We start from the raw sequence: 19065 nt of genomic DNA, 5'->3' as shown, positions 1-19065 counted from the left end.
CATCCGTTTGGCGTCGTTGATTTCACACGTGGCCCGACCACGACGCACAAAATAACTTTGTTTTCTTCGTTGTTAGTAGTAGTAGTCTGTCACAGAATAATTAACGTATATGTTCTAGAGGAAAGTATCTAGAACTAGCCTATATTTGTCTAAAATCTGTAAATCCCAACAAGTGTCGAGGCCGAGAGAGCTTTTTCTGCTACCAGTTATCTAGTAAATGACATACGGAGCTCGTTATCATACCACAGCGTAAATATATTGTTTTCTTCGGAAATATTTTCAGCAAAACCAATAAATAAAAATAAATAATTTTCTCAATTAATATTAATTTCGTTATTTTATATTAAATACATATCATTTTGTTTATGTTGTACATCTTAAGCCGTGTTGGGGTGCGTAATACAGCCTAATCTGCATAATTATTTTTGTTTGGCGTTCAAAAAAGAAATTTTTTGTGGTATATTGAAAATAAATTATTTAAGTTTAATTTTATACTTGTTTTAGTTAATACATAAAAAATGTGGATATTATAATAGAATAATATATCATATTATCGCGGGATCCCGTTCATACCGAGATCCCGCGGGATTTTAAAGTCAAGTGCCGCAAATACCGGGATTTTCAATTCATTGCGGGATTGCAAGCCCTAGGACCAACATTATGCCTCTAAAAAATCTAGACTAACATTATTAGTTTTCGAAATATTAAAAAAATGTTGGAAATCCGTTTTTGATTCATTTCAGCCTTGTTTGAGGTGATATTGAAAAGAGGATCACTTTCTCATGGCAACTTTTTTCCCTCTATCGAATGCTATAATCAATTTTTATATGTAACGTGTCATCTCTCCAGGACCATCATCAACTTGATTTTCTTTAAATACGACCCTGGAAATGTTATTACATTTTTTACAAGCCTTCATAACCCGTAATACTGTGTCTGCCTGTATCAGATTCAGATGTTTTGTCTCGAAAAATCCATCTTCAATGTATTCGTTCCTTTATCTAATTGTTTTATTTAGATTTCTATATTAATTGAATTATCGTACACCCTAGGTGTCATTAGACCCTGTGAAATTGAATTTTGAACACTCGAGAAACCTAGAATGGGCACGGGATTAAAACTCTAATAATGTTTTATTGTAACGCGTGAAGGTAATAGTCTAAATAACTAGGTGGATTTCACTGGATCTAACGATACTTAGAGTGTACAATAATTCAAAAAACATAGAAATCTAAAAAAAAAAATTAGATAGATACATTGAAGATGAATTTTTCGATACAAAACGTCTGAATCTGGTTCGGACTAAGGCAGTACAGTACTGGGGGTCATAAAGGCTTGCAAAAAATGTAATAAAATAAAATAACTAGGTGGATTTTCGTCACTGAAACGGTTAAAAACTTGGTTGGTGGCATTGTTGCACCGTTTGGTGGGTCTTGCTCTTCAACAAATAGATAGACATATTAAGGTAGACATTTCAAATATTAGATATTAATAGATATGCAAGTAAAAAATATATATAAAAATTAATTCTATGACATCCTTAATTTTCTTAATACTTCTGCAATCAATATTTTTTAATTTATATTTCATACGTTTTTAATTTATATTTTATTGTTGATTGTATTTAAGTTTATTTCTTTAGTATGTGGTTTGTTATAATTCTTTACAACTTTACCCCCCTCCAAGATAAAATCATAGGTAGGTACGAACATGCTGAAGTTTTTTATGTGTGACATAGTTTTTGTTTTTTTCTTTATTTATTTTTGGGTATTTTGACACCTCTCAAAAATTTAAAAAATGATTGAAATAAATCCTTAATCCAAAAAGGATTAGTCGAGGGTTATTTTTATAAATATAGTTTTTCCTAACCAAAAAATCAAACACTGAAAAAAACAGACAAATTTGAAGTACCAAAAGCACATCATTTGTATCGCGCAACACTTAGTTGCACTAAAACGACTTCATTTGATAGAATTTGTTTAAATTTGTTCATACGAAAACAGATAGATTTTCGAAATGTCAACAACTTTTTAAAATGTGCACCACAAAGTGATGTGTTTTTTGTGCTATATTTCGTATTTGTCTGTTTCTTCAGTGTGAGATTTTTTGGTTAGGCAAAACTGTTTTTATAAAAAAAACCTTTACTAATCCTTTTCGGTGCAAAAGTTTATTTTACTAATTTTTAGAATATTTTCACAAGTGGCAAAATACCCAAAAGATAAAGAAAAAAAATGTATTTGAGTTATCTGTTTACTATATTATTTACTATTCATTTACTTTTTCTGCATTAATACCGAAAAATGCAAAATTGCACTTTTGCACAATCAGTTTACACTTTTTTATTCACCACTAATCTTTAGTAACAGGAAGAAAACCTCACGAAGCCAAGCCAGGGTGTGGCTTAAAATGCTACAAATATTAAATAAATTGCTGTAAAATAATCATAACTAAAACTTGCAACTTTGAAGAAGTTATAGTGTATAAATTTTTAAATTAAAATGCATTTGATCTTTAAGATTTTAACCCAAATTTCTCAGTTTGTTCTGGTTTTCGAGATATTCTAATCTAAAAGTGCCAAAATAGCGATTTTTTATATATTTGAGATTATGTTACGTGAAAAGATAAATAATTTTTTTGCGGAAACCATTAATGAGGTCTTAAAGTACTATATGTACTTACTCTTTAAAACGCACTTGGATTTATCTCGATATCATTTTTCGTTTTTGAGAAATCGCATGTCGAAATTTAATAGTTTGCCTTATTCCTCGATTATAGAATATACTCACAACACAGCACTACAAATCTTATGGGCTTAGGGTTTTTGGGATTAGGGTTTATGATTTCGGGATTGAGCGTATTAGCGACTTTTGCATGTAAATTTATTTCCAGATTATGATATAATGCGTAATATATCGGCCATATATCGAATTTTTAAATAGTTATTCATGATCAGCGACCCCAAAAACATGTAAAGCTTTGGTTTGTTAGAACTGTGCGTCGCAGACGACATACGCGGTTAGCAGAATCTGTAGCGTTCAACTTTATCGGTTTTGAAGGAGGGTGTTTTGTTAGATTTAGTGCTTGTGATTGTATGCTGATAAGTGCAGACGAAAATATTTATTATTATTTTGGCAAAAATTTTTTTTTCATGACAATGGTTGAATATTTTTTGCTGTCAATACTTATAGAAAACACCATGAAAAAGATCTTTTAAATTTACTTAGTTGTCGTCGTCAAAATAAAAGTGAAGATCGAATATTTTCTAACAGACGTTTGGAAGGGACGGTATACAATGGGGGATGTTCTCGTACGAGATCGATTAATTTCTCGTCTTCCTCTGGTGAAAACTTGGTTGCCATTTTAAAATTCTTTAAAAATAAATGCTTTTTTAGCACTGTACTGAACGATAATCCGGTAACGGTAACTGAACGACTGCGTTGAAATCAAATCCAATTTGATTTCGACTGAACCGACGACGGACATAATTTTCTGCCTACCGTCAGTCCACCTGAGCAGACTCTAACAAACCAGCTACGTATCTTCTTGTGTTCTAGATTTCAACGTAAGTCCGACGCGCACAACTGACTGTCTGCTTTGCGTCGCCTACATCTCTAACAAACCATAGCTTAAGATCCCTACTTCCGGGTGCCGTTTGTGGTGCTGTGTTGTCAGTATATTCGAAAATAGAGAAGTCAAACTACTAAACTATTGAATTTCAAAATGCGATTTCTCAAAGACGAAAAATGCTATCAAGATAAATCCATGAGCGTTTTAAGGAGTAAGTATAGTAATTTAGGACCCCATTAATGGTTTTAGCAAAAAAAATTACGTATCCATGTAACATAATCTCAAATATGTCAAAAATCGAGATTTTGGCACTTTTAGGTTAGGATATCTCGAAAACCTGAACCAAGTGAGAAATTTGGACCTCGGATTCAAATCCAGGCCATCAAAATCCTTCGAAAAAATACATTCCGGTGTCTGTCGGTGTTATTATGTTTGTGGTACATGCACTTCTAAATTGGGACCCGTCATATATTACAATAAAATATATCATATTTTATTTGGAAAAAAATATTAATACTGATTCGAGCAAAGCAAAAAACAATTACAATATAAATAATCGAGGTTCTTCAAAAGCTTCTGTGTATGGTAGTAATAGATATATCTCTGAAACCATAACAAACGCCTTTAAATTTTCTAAAGATGCGGTATTGAGTATTGTTTTATACCTTCTGTGGAGAAATTCTATGGTAGAAACTGGTTTGTTTAAATATTTTTTCATACATTTTTACCTTTTCTCACCATATATCTAAGGTTACAAATGTTCATAGGTCATTTTTAGTATTTTATCTATATATTTTTTATTTTAGCAAATTATATAATGAATGATTATTTAAAATCACATATTACATTGTTTTTGTATTTATTTTACAGGGTGCGAAAAAATATTCCCCGTTGACTTCTCTGTTTTATTCACACATTCATCAAATTAATAATTTTGTCCAATAGTTTTTAAGAAAATTTTGAAGTAAACCCAGACCTGTACTATGGTCCAGTACAGAACTTTATTTTATCACTTTAATAACCGAACAACTTGTTAACTAGAGTTGTTTCCTTGACGTAGATATTTGGTACCGCATTGTAAATATACAACATTGTTTCTACAAAAAACCGCCAGTGGTGTATTTTTTTCTTGGGGAAATGGAGCGGCACCTTCAGTATCTCGCCACTGGTTAATGCCACGAGGTTAATATTATATTCAATAAAAGGTGTAATTAAGTGAATACGCTGTAGTAAATTTCATTCAGTTCCGTCAGTGCATTGTGAAGATATGGCAGAAAATATATACTTTATTGTAAACTTTAACACCATGTATCTTGTATACAGTGTCTCGCAGGAAAAAAGTTTATAGAGCAAACTCTACTTGTTTTTTGGTAATGAATCTAGTCCTGCAGTTTCTATATTTAAAGTGAAATCACCCTGTATATGGCTTCATTCAAAATGAAATATCTAACTGTTTGGCAAAGGCAACAGATAAATAGACAAGTGTAATTTGTTCAAATTGAATTTATTTTTTGCATAATTCACTAACAGGGAAGAACGCAAATACATAAATCAAAGAGACAGATGTATATAACATACATATTTATTTATTGTTTAAATTTATCACATATAACATAATATTCCAGGTCCATTAGCACAATTACAATAACTTATCTGCAGTAGCCAGCCACCCATCCAGGTTCCTTGTGGCAGTATCCAGAGCAACAGTTTCCTTGACTGCCGTCAGGTTGGCAACCATTGCGGTTGGCAATGCAGGCGTATGTGCCCTGAAGACCCAAAAGGGCGAGGACTACCATGAAGAAAATAGCGAAGAATTTCATCTTGTATGAGAGGGAAAAAATATCTAAAACGAAAAATAAACATCAAATATTCCAGTTTCTTTTTTTCGGTTTTCTAAAAACACTGTTAGGACAATCTTGCTCTCAGCAATAGAACATATTTTGAACCGTTTGAACCTGCAATAGCAGTATGTAATATTACAATATTATATCTTCACCTTTTATATTTTATTTCAATTGTAGGTATAATGAAATTGATGCTATGGACCAGCTTACTCTGGCATGCACTATTATTTTCCCTGAAAATTACCCCATCACCAGATTTGACAAGAAATAATGTATGACACATGACATGCATCATAACAAAATTTAAAATTTGTGTACGACGTACGTCTTTGCTACTATCCTAAATGATTAAATTGAACAAAAAAATAATTTTACACTACAAATTAACTTCGGAAATTTATTTTTTCAAGGAACTTTTCATCCACCTGTTGATTAAAATTAGAGCCTGAGCACTTTAATCCTTTAAAGAACACCTATTTTTAGTTATAACTAAACCTGCTTCTGACAATAGTCTCTCTACAGGCGTGGATTAAAAAAGTCCAGTGTAATTCTACAATTCCTGTTAAATAAGAATTCTTTAATATTACCAAACCTCCAAGCATCGACATTCGCGCCCATTTTTCTCAATTTAGTCCCCATTCAAAGAAACTTATTCATTATTGATGTTTTGAAAGATTAATTACTCTCATACTAAATGGTCAATCATATTTTTTGTACCGAAAAAATAAAAGAAAATTATTCTACGCATACAAAAATTTGTACTGCTTTAACTATTGAACTAAAAAATTGTGTACGTGTCTTGAGCCTAGATTTTATTCGAAGGAACTACCTTAAGCCGGACCTGTTCAAAGTGTGCGCGATCAGATTACCTCGCACACTCCACTTCCCCGCAATTTGGCTTCATCGGTTCTCATGGATAGGAAACGTACACTCTAGGTGCTCTGTGACATATCATACATTATTATTGTTGCGAATAGGAAGAACATAGAGAGAGAGAGAAAAGAAGATATGCTCATATTACTGCCGAGAATTTGTTTACTAATATGTATATTCTTTTTTATAGATATTGTTTTGATATATTCATTTTGTGCGATTCGTGCTTTTGTCCAGATCAATATTATTCGATATTATTGACAACACATTATTGACGACACAATCATTATCGTCAATATTTTAAAAGTTAATATCGTATTCTTGCAAATATTGTCAAAGAGAGTATTGTATCGATATCGTATCGAAAATCGATACGATATCGATATTTTTATCGAATATCGGGAAGCCCTAATCTAGACAGAAAGTACCGGCCAGAAATGCATTATCAATAGTTTATTTTCCCAAATCAAGTACAGTATTTTTATCTATACTCCGCGGTCGAAATTATAAAGAGTGACATAAGAAATTATAAAGACATAATATAAAAACACTATTACCATAATGCGTATAAAATATAAAATGATTTTTATACGGTTCAATTTTATTTATCTTTGTGCCGCTCGCTACGCACATCGATAGAATCTATAATCGTCTGGAGACCGAGTTACACTGAACGTCGATCTATATTCTATCTCTGTCTTTTGCACTTGGCAGGGAATAGGGAAATGCTTTTTTAGTGGGTGTAAACGGACTTGATTTAACCCGTCTTGAGAAACGTCATAGCATAAGCGTAGACGAGGGGTCTAATTCCATGGCTATAATAAATTTATAAATTAAAAAAACACAATTGGGACGTTTTAAAATGCTGTAATAATTAAAATGGATCAAAGTGCTTGTTATAGCAAACCGTAAAAAATTTTAGATGTTATGTTTTATTATCTTGTTTCATTATTTTCTATATCTTGTTGCCTTTTACGCAGACACGCCATTGGATTTTCGTTCCCGGCACGCTTCATCCCCCTTACTAGTCCAAAAGCTAGCGATGAATCACTCTATAATTTCGACCGTGGAGTATAGTTTTTATTATGTTCGTTTTTTAAAAAAATATTATTTTTAAACGTAAATTAGTCCTATTTACAAGTAGGAACGTATCTAAGTACCTATATTGGTTAATACTTACCAAAACATGTAAAAATTTTTAATTTTTTAGAAACAATTTTTTTAATGGTCGGCACTACATCCACATTGACTGTGACTAAATATTTTTTCATTAGTTTTCATTAGTTTCGCTGTCTAAGAGTTAATTAAGAAAAAAAATGTAATTAGTGACGTATTTAGGTACCAATATCAGTTAATACCTATATGTTTAATAAATCATGTAAAAATTTTCATTTTACTAAATAATTTTTCATTGTAACTTCGCATAATATTGATTGACTTAAAAACGAGGAAAAATAATTTCATAGAAATAAGCCTTGACTTATTATCAATAGTTAAGAGTTATAGTTAATTTAAATAATTTTTTTTCGTGAGTGGCAAAATAGACACAAAAAAATATTTTGATATAAGTAAGAGTAATAACAATGAAAATTTACTTACTTGATCTTATTAAATAGCTTTGTTCAAATGGCTTATGACCACTTGCAGTGCTGTTTCTTTATATATCTTACTGCAAGTCTACCCCACTATAAGTACGAATTCTGATTAAAGGAGGTCAAATCTCGTAATTCTATATGCTGCTTTTATTCCAGAAAATGTATTATCTCGGGTTTTTCCGAAAACTTTCCACACGACAGACGGTGTTACATAATAAATTATCTATTCTCCAGTTAGTATATAACTAAAACATATCACTGGGCTGTGGCAAAAATGGCATATACAGGATGTATCTAAATAACACCGAAAAAATGTAAGGGGGATTCTCTGATGAAAATTAATAGGGGTCTTTTGTATATATTTTTTTTAAAAACCCTGAAAAGTTACGCCCCCCCTAAAAAAAATTTAAAAAAGTTGTTTTTTTTTTATCTTTTGTATATCAAGCTAAAGAAAACAGACTTGGTAAACATTATGTAAAAAAAAACTACACTTTTTAAAATTTTTTCAACCCTGAACTATTTTTGTAAGGGGTTGAAATAATCAACCCTTATGACATTTTTTCTTATAATTTTTTTCGATACAATTTTTTCCTTTCAAAAAATACGTCTAAAAATACCCATTCATTTACAAAATTTTTGATCTCCAAGTTTTTTGGTTAAAGTTAAGGATTTATGAGAAAAAAAAATTATTGCAATGCATTCTTAAAAAGATGATATGTTTAACGCAAGTGTATTTTGCCGAAATATCTAGTGGCCTGTTCTTTGTAATAGTATCCATTGAAACAAATGTCAATATCATTTATTGTTACTGTTTCTTACTCTTTCACAAGTTTGATGATTTTGTGTAGAAAACATTAGTTTTTTTTTAATTTTTGAAGTTGCGTAACTTTTCAGGGGAGCTTTTTCAAAAAATTTTATACCAGAGACCTCTATTAGTTTTCATCAGAGAATTGTTCCTTACATTTTTTTTGGTGTTATTTGGGTACACCTGTATATATACAGGGTGATTATTTCCGGTAATTGTGAAAGAATATTGAAAATTTCTATAGGTATTGCTACATGCATTATTTCTTTTTTAATATTAAAAAAAAATCAAATGTTTAATGGCAATTATATCATGTTTGTATAATAAAATGCATTGATGATAACTTAAAAAGTAATTCGGAACACAAACAAATTACAAAAGAGAAAAAAATTGATGTAAACCCTATTGATTTAAATATTACAAAGTATTTAAGTTGTTTGATTAAAAAACAAAAAAATCTTTTGCAAACTTAAACTCCATTCTAGTGACTAAGCCAAGCGATGTGATGTATCAGTCCAGTCCGTACGATATTTGTTGAGATCCCAGAAGACCCCTGCGGCACTTTCTTGGAATTAACCGCATTTGACACGCGAGGTAAAAAGGCATTGACGGTGTTGCGTTCATCGTAACATCTAGTTACATACATGTTTATTCCTTTTTTGTACCAGTGAGCGTGTTATAATTATATTATCTTTTAGTTTATTTTATGATTTGAACTCTACTGCACTGTAAAGGAAATAAAAATACGTTGTAATCCCAAAACTCTACTTTATACATAATATATTTGCTTTATATATATTTTTTTATTTAAACGTTTTTATTCCACTACGTTTAAAAAACTGGAGGTGTCCCAGTATTTTTTTATTCATATAGAAAAGAAAAAAAGAAGAAAGAAAAAGAAGAAAAGAAGAAAAGTTCATATAAACGTAGGTCTAAATATGCTTCGTTTCGTAGATACAGAGTGTTTAAATTTTAATTTTTTATTTATTTTTATCAATTATTTCAAAGAGTTTTAAAGGTATTGGCCCGAAATTTGAAGAACGCTTTGGAGGGATATATGTGCATTTTTTGGGATGAACCGAATATTTCTAGTTGCACCAGTGGCGTTCGTGCGAGAATGCCACAACCTCTTTTAATAGAAAAAAAATGGTACGAAACTGACTTTTCCCGTTTTGACATATTTTTAGAAATCCGCTATCAATTCTGAATGAAATTGGTCACTTCAAATTTTTTCGTAATTTACACCGTTTTGGAGGAAAAAAGTAAAACATATTTTATAGAAGCTTTTATTAATATTTTATTAAAGGTCAGTTTTAATAAAGCGTTATTATGGTCAAAGTAAAAATGCAATTCAACATTGAAAATAAAAAGTTGATATGAAAGTGGTTAAAAAATTCTTCGATTTCGAGTTACAGGATGTTCAAATTCTAATCTTAAATTTTTTTTCTCTTGAATATTTCAAAAAGTTTCATTATCTAATACAGTAACATTAAACTAAAACAATGAATATAATATAACAGTAATAAAAATATTTTTTAATAGTCGCAAACAGATGTTGAAAATGACTTCCCTCACAAATGTATGTAGGTATACATAAATGTTACAGGTTACAAAAAATATTGCACTTAGTAATAATTAAGGTATATAGGGTGTTATATGGATAATAATGCTTCGAGTTCACACCCATGGCGTCCTACTAGTAAACATTAATATCAGAAACTTGGACAAAAATTTTTGTTTCAAATATTGGGTAATTATTTTCTTGGTACTCTGACATGATTTATTTGTTTCATATGCTTGAGAGGTCATTAGTGTTATCCTGCAGCAAATGATAATGTATAGTGAAAAAGTATACAGCATACTAGTTGATCATCTCTATAGGAAAATTTGGGAGGTCAGGATTTTTAAAGATGTTTTTAATTAAACATAAAAACTGCAATCTCTACAGGGTGGTTCGAATTTTATGCAGGAAACTTCGAGGGAAGATATACCTCTTTATAATAATATGTGTTTACCTTATAAACATTGGTCTGGAACAGCCCCGTTTTAGAGGTACAGGGTGTTGAAGTTGTTAAAAAAATTGATTTTTTGTTTATATCTCCGGAATCTATTAACCGATCTCAATAAAATTTGGTATAGATAATGTATGATAGTAGGCTTTATATTCTCTAAAATATGAGCTTTAAAGATTTTACCAGTGGTCTACAACTGGACAGGAGTCACACTTTTTCTACAAAAAAACCTACGCTACTGCATTTTTTACAAGTGATTGTAACTGATTTATATTCTAATGCACAAAATACGTAAAAAGGTGACTTTAATTTTTTTTCCTAAGATTCGCCGTTCTCAAGTTATTCATACCAATACAATCCCCTTGTGGCAGACACTTCTAACCATAATATTACGAGAATATTTATGTTTATGCTTAAAAGTAAGTGCAATTTGTTAGCACATCAACATTATTTACACTCCTTCCTACACCACCTGTGAGGTAGTGTTCCTGGCGTGTTTTAGTTTTCCCTGGTCTGCAGTCCTAATACTCTTTACAAATAAGAACAATTTAAATCATAATAATAATAAAAATATATTTACCAAGCAACAGCAACTAAACAAGAAACAAAATTAACGTTACGTACCACATCTACACATTTCTGACATCTTCTATTAACGGAATGAATTATCCGTCTTCTATCCGTTGCACTAGTTGTGGTCTTAGATCTGTTGTAGTAGAATAAACTTTACTTTTCAAATAACCCTAAACATAAAAGTCCAAGGGAATTACATATGGCAATCTGGCTGGCCAAGACACTGGATCCTCTGCACCATTATGGTTGACATTGGCATTTGGTATTCTACCTATCACCCCATATAATTTTCATTAAGCCATTCTTATGTTATTCTCCCAGAATGTGCAGGAGGACCATCTATTGTATCCAGCTATTTTGTCGTATATTTAATGGAACATCCTCTAATAATTCAAATAGATGGTTTTCTAGAAAGTTTAGAAATGTCTGGAAATTTAGACGGGGTGACAAGAAGAAAGGTCCACAAATTTTATTGCGAATTATTCCTAGCTACACGTTCACAGAAATTCGTGTTGAAAAGATCTTATCCGAATTTCATGTGGATTTTCTTGTGACCAAATATGCATATTGTGAAAATTCACTACCCCTCACCTTTGATAAATTGTTCTTATTTGTAAAGATAGTGGGTTAGGCTTCCAGGGCAAACTAAAACTCGTAAGGAACTTTACCTCGCAGGTGGTGTGGAATTTTGTAGATGTGCTTACAAATTCCACTTACTTTTAAGCATAAACATAAATATTCCTGTAATATTATGGTTGGAAATGTCTGCACAAGGGATCGTACTGGTATGAATAACTTGAAAACGGCGAATTTTAGTGAAAAAAGTCAAGTTACCTTTTTTACGTACTTTGTGCATTAGAATATAAAAAAATGCAGTGAGATGACCCCTGCCCAGTTGTACACCACTGGTTGTACCTTTAGAGCTCATATTTTAAGGAATGCCTACTATCATAGATTATCTGTGCCAAATTTTATTGAGATCGATTAATAGATTCCTGAGATATAAACAAAAAATCATTTTTTTTAACAACTTTAACACCTTTTATCTCTGAAACGGGGCCGTTCCAGACCTATGTTTATAAGGCAAACACATATTAAAATTCGGACCACTCTGTATATTGTTATATTTTTTGTGTTTAACGGAAAATGTTATTAATGTATTGTTATTATATCAATTATTATTAAAATAAACTAATTTTTACATTATTTCTACTGTTTTTCTTCAGTACAGTAGGGTACCTACTTAACTTTTTTTTTTTGAAATTATGAAAAACCACAAATTACATAATTATGTTTATTTTTGATGATATTTTTTCTATTCACAAATGAAAAAACTGTATGTGGATTCAAAATAAATGAAAACTGTTTAAGTCAAATTATAAAAAATACTATCACCAGTAATATTTATATTATTATTGTCTTTACACCAAGTTACGGTGATAACATTAAATAAAAATTACATTCTCCTTTTCTATGAACAACAAGATTAAAAGCCACAAGAATGATTATACCAATTTATTCACGCATATGATTTTATAATAGATAACAATACGAGTATATCCCAGTGTCCAATAGCGTGGTTTTTATTAAGTAAACAATTTGCAGTAGCCAGCTACCCTTCCTGGTTGCTTGTAACAAATTCCTGAACAACAATTACCTAGACTTCCGTCAGGTTGGCAACCGTCGCGATTTTTTATGCAGGCGTAGGTACCTTGAAGACCGAGAAGGACAAGGACAACCATGAACAAAATGCCGAAGAACTTCATCTTGATTGACTAGTTGACAAAAATGTATCTGTAAAAAAGGGTAGATAGGAAAAATATGTCGCAAATACTTTTTTCTTTCCGCGTTGATGAAACAGTGCCATCGATTTATTTATTATTCTTTGGATTTTTACATTTATAATTTGGTAATTCCTATAAAATCAATATTAACGTTGTACTTTTAATCAGTAGTAAACAGAGTGAAGATAGGAACTAACCAACTGTTATTATTTGTAAACGCATGTGATTTGACGCACACGAAATTAAATCTTTGTATGAGATTTATCGGATGCTTTGATAATGCTAAGAAGCCAAACAGATCTGGGAAACTAGAAAATTATTCTGTTAGTCACAGGATAATTTACGTTTCCCTACAGGGAAACTAATACTTCTACAGCACTGCGTTGCCAATGCATTAATGCAGGGTTGAATGAAAGGCGCAAGAAGGGCACACCTGCACGAAGACAAGTTAAAAGTTCTTCAAAAAACTATTAAAATTGTTAATAGCAAATTTACCGATCGAAAATTGTAGATCAATAAGGTTAACAATGAAACTGACAATTTTGTAATGCAAGAAACATTTAAGTAATTGTTGGTACAATATAGACCATGACCTGCGCAGGTTCTGGTGGAAGATGGAGGTGACAGTAGCCATATATTAGGTTGATGCATAAGTTAATAATGTTTTGGTTTTCACGGTGAAAAAGCCTTGGAAATTTTTTCTTAGACATTTCCGTATTATTTTAATGACACAATTGTTTAACCGAATAGTCTTGGGACCTCTAAATTTGTATAAAGATTGTATAAATTGTTTGCAGAAGAAAATGAAATACCAAGAAGAAAAAACGGGCATTTCGGACATAGCCTTTGGTTTAAGCCTTTGGTAAAGCTGATGGTATGCATCTGGTACAACAAAGAAGGCTATAAATTGCTTAAAAAAATGTTACTATCACTGTTGAGGTTTATTGTCGACAACTTTGTCCGAAATTTAAGAAAAAAAAACAAGAAGATATCGAGTAGTGAATTCCGCTCTTATAATCACGAAAGGGGATAGTCATAGGCTCGGTTGGGAGGTTATCCCACATCCGTCCTATTTTACTAACCTTGCTCCATCAGATTTCCATCTCTTCAACTGGTTTTGTGAATTCTTTACCGGGTTTCTTTAGACACGAATACAGTAGTATTACTGTTAGATCTATGGAAGGCAGTATAAACAACAGAGGGGAATATATTCTTGATTAGCTCCTATATTATTTCTTACAAAAAATTAAAATTTATATTCAATAAAAGTGCTACGATTTCTTAAAAAACATAAAGTAATTTTTCACAAACTTTCTGTATTTTCCAAAAATATCTGTCAACAAAACAAATGCAATAGAAAAACATAACATTGTTTCAAGTATTCCAAGCAATATTTACGTAAAAAGTTATTTTGAAGGCCCATGATTAAAAAAAAACAAATATATTAAGGTAACTGATTTGAACCGACTTATTTTCAACCACGGAAGTTTATTTAAATGTAGCCAATTCGTTGTATGTAAAAAATGCAATCTACAGTAGAAAATGGACTAATTCAATTCATAGAACGAGAATGTATTTTTTCTTATAAATTACCATATATTTGTTCAAAATGAATAAAGGTGTTGCGTTTATAGTGAAACACCCTTATATCTCAGTAAACATTTTGGAGTTGTAGGACAAAATCCGCTAGACAACCAAGTTAAAAATAGGAAATTGTAAATATAATGAATAAACATACAAACGTGTACCATTTCTGGAATAGAAAAAACAACTCACTTGAAAATTTAAATTATACACGTGTTAATCACAACGTTTTCAATATACTATTGCCCTTACGAAATAACATAGGTAATTATAATAAAACTATATACTTACTTGACTTTTAAAAGTGGCTTTGTTGGTACTGTTAATATTCGAGAACAGCACAGTTCTTTTATATGGTATTGTAAGTCTTCCCCACTATGGACAAGTTTAATGACACTAATTCAAGTAAATGTTTATGTTATACAAAATGCATTATTCCAGGTTTTCCCATAGATTGTCACCTGGGTAGACAGTTAACGTGTAGCATGATAAGATTTCCGTATTACGACAATGTCATTGCATTAATGATCCCTGGGTAATTAGTAATAATAATAACAATAAACAATAAACAATATTTATATATTTACATATGTAACAGTTCCTCAGAACTGTTTGCCACAATCGTAGTTACATTTTTGTAAAGCTTTCCAGCCACCAATTTTATAATTTCAGTTCTCAATTTGTTTACATTTCAGACGGTACTGTGAGAATATATTGCAAATTAAGTAAATTAAATTGGTTATGTTAATAAATTCGTTTCTGAAAAATTATTATGAGTAAGTAATTTATATAAGTTGATATCTTCACCCTCGTAATAATAACTATTAAAAAATTATGATTCTTTTTATTCGTATGAAAATGATTAGTCTAAATTTAATATACTTAAAGCTATCAGTTATGTTAGAATTGAACGAATTTTGTAGAGATATTAGAAATTGCTAGAAGTATTTCTTTTCTTGCATTTGTTTTACTTTATCATAAAAAATATATTCCCAAAACATTAATATTTGAAAGAAAATCTTATCGTCGTATTAACAACGTTCTCCGATAACAGAAATCTCGGTATGCAAAAGATTTTGGTAGTAGTGCAATTAGTTTTATTAAATCTTATTTCGATAAAGAAATGGTAATTTATGATGATAAAAAATGTTCAAATCCTTTGCCTGTTACTTCAGCTGTCCCTCTGTTTTCGGACCGATTCTACTTTTAAATGTTAAACTGCGTGAAATATGCTAAAATGAAATGTTATGGCGACGATACATAATTTTCTTTTACTTTTTGTTCAAAGAATTCGATTCTTGTTGTAAAATACATTTATATTTGATATCCCTACAGATATATTCATTAAAAAATAATTTAAAATTAAATCCAGCTAAATATCCTGCTATATGTTTTGGTTCTCGTTTTAAAAAATAAATATTTGTCATATAAACTTATGCTCTACGGGTTTTCTTTTCCAAGCTACAGGGCGCTAAAAAATTTCAAAAAATTTGTTTTTTTAATATCATTTTCAATGCAAATGTCTTTTTTCAATGCCTATTTGACTATGTTCGGTGACTGAGTCAAAGCATACTTCATAATGTTTTTGTTATTTTTATTTTCCTATGTTAGCAGTGGGGAAAAGTATTTACAAAAGTTTTATTTACGGAAAAATTACAAGAGCTAGAAATAAAACGCAAGAGGGTAATTTTGTTTAAAATAAAAAGTAAATCATAAAAAATATTAAAAAAATGTTTTTACCAGTGGCGTACCACAATTTTCTTCGAAAAACCTTACGGTACGATCCGTACGCACGCCACTGAGTAACTTACAAAGTTAATCTTTTTCTTGTTACTAGGGGACTATCAAATTAAGCTAAGGATAAAATTTCGTTCCATTATCTTATAATGTTCGAAAGTTATTGGAGAAAAACTAAATTTTTTTAAACTTTTTAGTGCCCTGTAGTTTGGAAAAGAAAACCCGTAGAGCATATGAGAAAAATTTATTTTTTAAAACAAAAAATCCACCGTTTAATTTATTCCCAACCTTTGCGTTACACCCAGTATAAATCAATAACCCCANATCTTCAACTAACTATTTAGGCTTCCTTCCAGAATTTCCTACCTAAGTGCTTGTTTTTTGTGCTTCCTTCTATCGACCGTTAATATTACTTTTTCATTGTTATACAACACCCATGTAGCAGGTGACGTGGAAGTTGATAAGATAAGTACGGTTTTGCACAATCTTCACCCTCGTAATAATAACTATTAAAAAATGATGATACTTTTTATTCCTATGAAAATCGTTAGTCTAAATTTAATATATTTAAAGCTATCAGTTATGTTAGAATTATTGAACGAATTTTGTAGAGATATTAGAAATATCAGAAGTATTTCTTTTCTTGCATTTGTTTTACTTTATCATAAAAAATATATTCCCAAAACATTAATATTTGAAAGAAAATCTTATTGTCGTATTAAACAACGTTCTTCGATAACAGAAATCTTAAATCTTATTTCGATAAAGAAATTGTAGTTTTTGATGATGAAACATGTTCAAATCCTTTGCCTATTACTTTAGCTGCCCCTCTGTTTTCGGACCGATTCTACTTTTAAATGTTAAATTGCGTGAAATATGCTAAAATGAAATGTTATGGGGACGATACACAATTTTCTTTTACTTTTTGTTCAAAGAATATTGCCGATCTTGTAAAATAAATTTAGATTTGATATCCCTACAGATATATTCATTAAAAAATAATTTAAAATTAAATAATTTTTTTATATTTACTATTTTTTTTTCTATGCACAAATGAAATAACTGTATGTGGATTCAAAATAAATGAAAACTGTTTAAGTTAAAGTATAAAAACTATCGCCAGTAATAATTATATAATTATTGTTGTCTTTACGTTTACACCAAGTTGCAACGGTGGTAACGGTGATAATATTAAAAATAAAAATTACATTCTCCTTTTCTATGAACAACAAGATTAAAAGCCACAAGAATGATTATACCAATTTATTCACGCATATGATTTTATAACACATAAGAGTATATCCCAATGTCCAATAGCGTCGTTTTTAATAAATAAACAATTTATTTGCAGTAGCCAGCTACCCATCCTGGTTGCTTGTGACAAAATCCTGAACAACAGTTACCTTGACTTCCGTCAGGTTGGCAACCGTCGCGATTTTTTATGCAGGCGTAGGTACCTTGAAGTCCGAGAAGGACAAGGACAACCATGAACAAAATGCTGAAGAACTTCATCTTGATTGACTAGTTGAAAAAAATGTATCTGTAAAAAAGGGTAGATAAGAAAAAATGTCGCAAATACTTTTTTCTTTCCGCGTTGATCAAACAGTGCCATCGATTATTTATTATTCTTTGGATTTTCACATTTATAATTTGGTAATTCCTATAAAATCTAGGAATTAGATCTATGGAAGGCAGTATAAACTATAGAGGAGAATATATTCTTGATTAGCTCCTATATTTTATTTCTTACAATGAATTGAAATTTATATTCAATAAGTGATAGGATTTCTTACAAAACATAAAGCAATTTTTCACAAACTTTCTGTATTTTCCAAAAATATCTGTGAACAAAACAAATACAATAAAAAAAAAAAACATTGTTTCAAGTATTCCAAGAAATCTCCACGTAAAAAATTTTTCTGGAGGCCCATGATTAAGAAAAAAAAAATATATTAAGATAACTGATTTAAACCGACATATTTTCAACCATGGAATTTTATTTAAATGTAGCCAATTCGTCTTCACACAAGCTGTATGTATAAATTGCAATCTACAGTAGAAAATGGACTAATTCAATTCATAGAACAATGTATTTTTTCTTATAAATAAAGGTGTTGCATTTATAGTGAATCACCCTTATATCTCAGTAAACATTTTTGAGTTGTAGCACAAAATCCGCTAGACAACCAAGTTAAAAGTAAGAAATTGTAAATATAATAAATAAACATACAAACGTGTACCATTTCTGGAATAGAAAAAACAACTCACTTGAGAATTTAAATTATACACGTGTTAATCACAACGTTTGCAATATACTATTGCCCTTACAAAACAACATAGGTAATTATAATAATACTATATACTTACTTGACTTTTAAAAGTGGCTTTGTTGGTACTGTTAATATTCGAGAACAGCACAGTTCTTTTATATGGTATTGTAAGTCTTCCCCACTATGGACAAGTTTAATGACACTAATTCAAGTAAATGTTTATGTTATACAAAATGCATTATTCCAGGTTTTCCCATAGATTGTCACCTGGGTAGACAGTTAACGTGTAGCATGATAAGATTTCCGTATTACGACAATGTCATTGCATTAATGATCCCTGGGTAATTAGTAATAATAATAACAATAAACAATAAACAATATTTATATATTTACATATGTAACAGTTCCTCAGAACTGTTTG

At 30.5% G+C, this 19065-nt stretch overlaps 2 long non-coding RNA genes across 2 annotated transcripts; both read right to left on the bottom strand.

The window, feature by feature from the left end:
* Window positions 1-5118: 5118 nt before the first annotated feature.
* On the bottom strand, window positions 5119-7992 carry LOC108912363. The gene is made up of 2 exons (XR_001964536.1): window positions 7884-7992; window positions 5119-5410 (listed from the first exon to the last, which is right to left on the bottom strand). It is a non-coding gene; the product is annotated as an uncharacterized LOC108912363 (long non-coding RNA).
* Window positions 7993-12769: 4777 nt separating this feature from the next.
* On the bottom strand, window positions 12770-18787 carry LOC111691731. The gene is made up of 2 exons (XR_002763035.1): window positions 18742-18787; window positions 12770-13063 (listed from the first exon to the last, which is right to left on the bottom strand). It is a non-coding gene; the product is annotated as an uncharacterized LOC111691731 (long non-coding RNA).
* Window positions 18788-19065: the final 278 nt, after the last annotated feature.

This window comes from Anoplophora glabripennis, unplaced genomic scaffold (assembly GCF_000390285.2).
Source record: "Anoplophora glabripennis isolate ALB-LARVAE unplaced genomic scaffold, Agla_2.0 scaffold454, whole genome shotgun sequence".
Lineage (NCBI taxonomy): Eukaryota > Metazoa > Arthropoda > Insecta > Coleoptera > Cerambycidae > Anoplophora > Anoplophora glabripennis.
The sequence above is the reverse complement of the archived record's forward strand: the minus strand, read 5'-3'. Positions and strand labels throughout refer to the sequence as shown.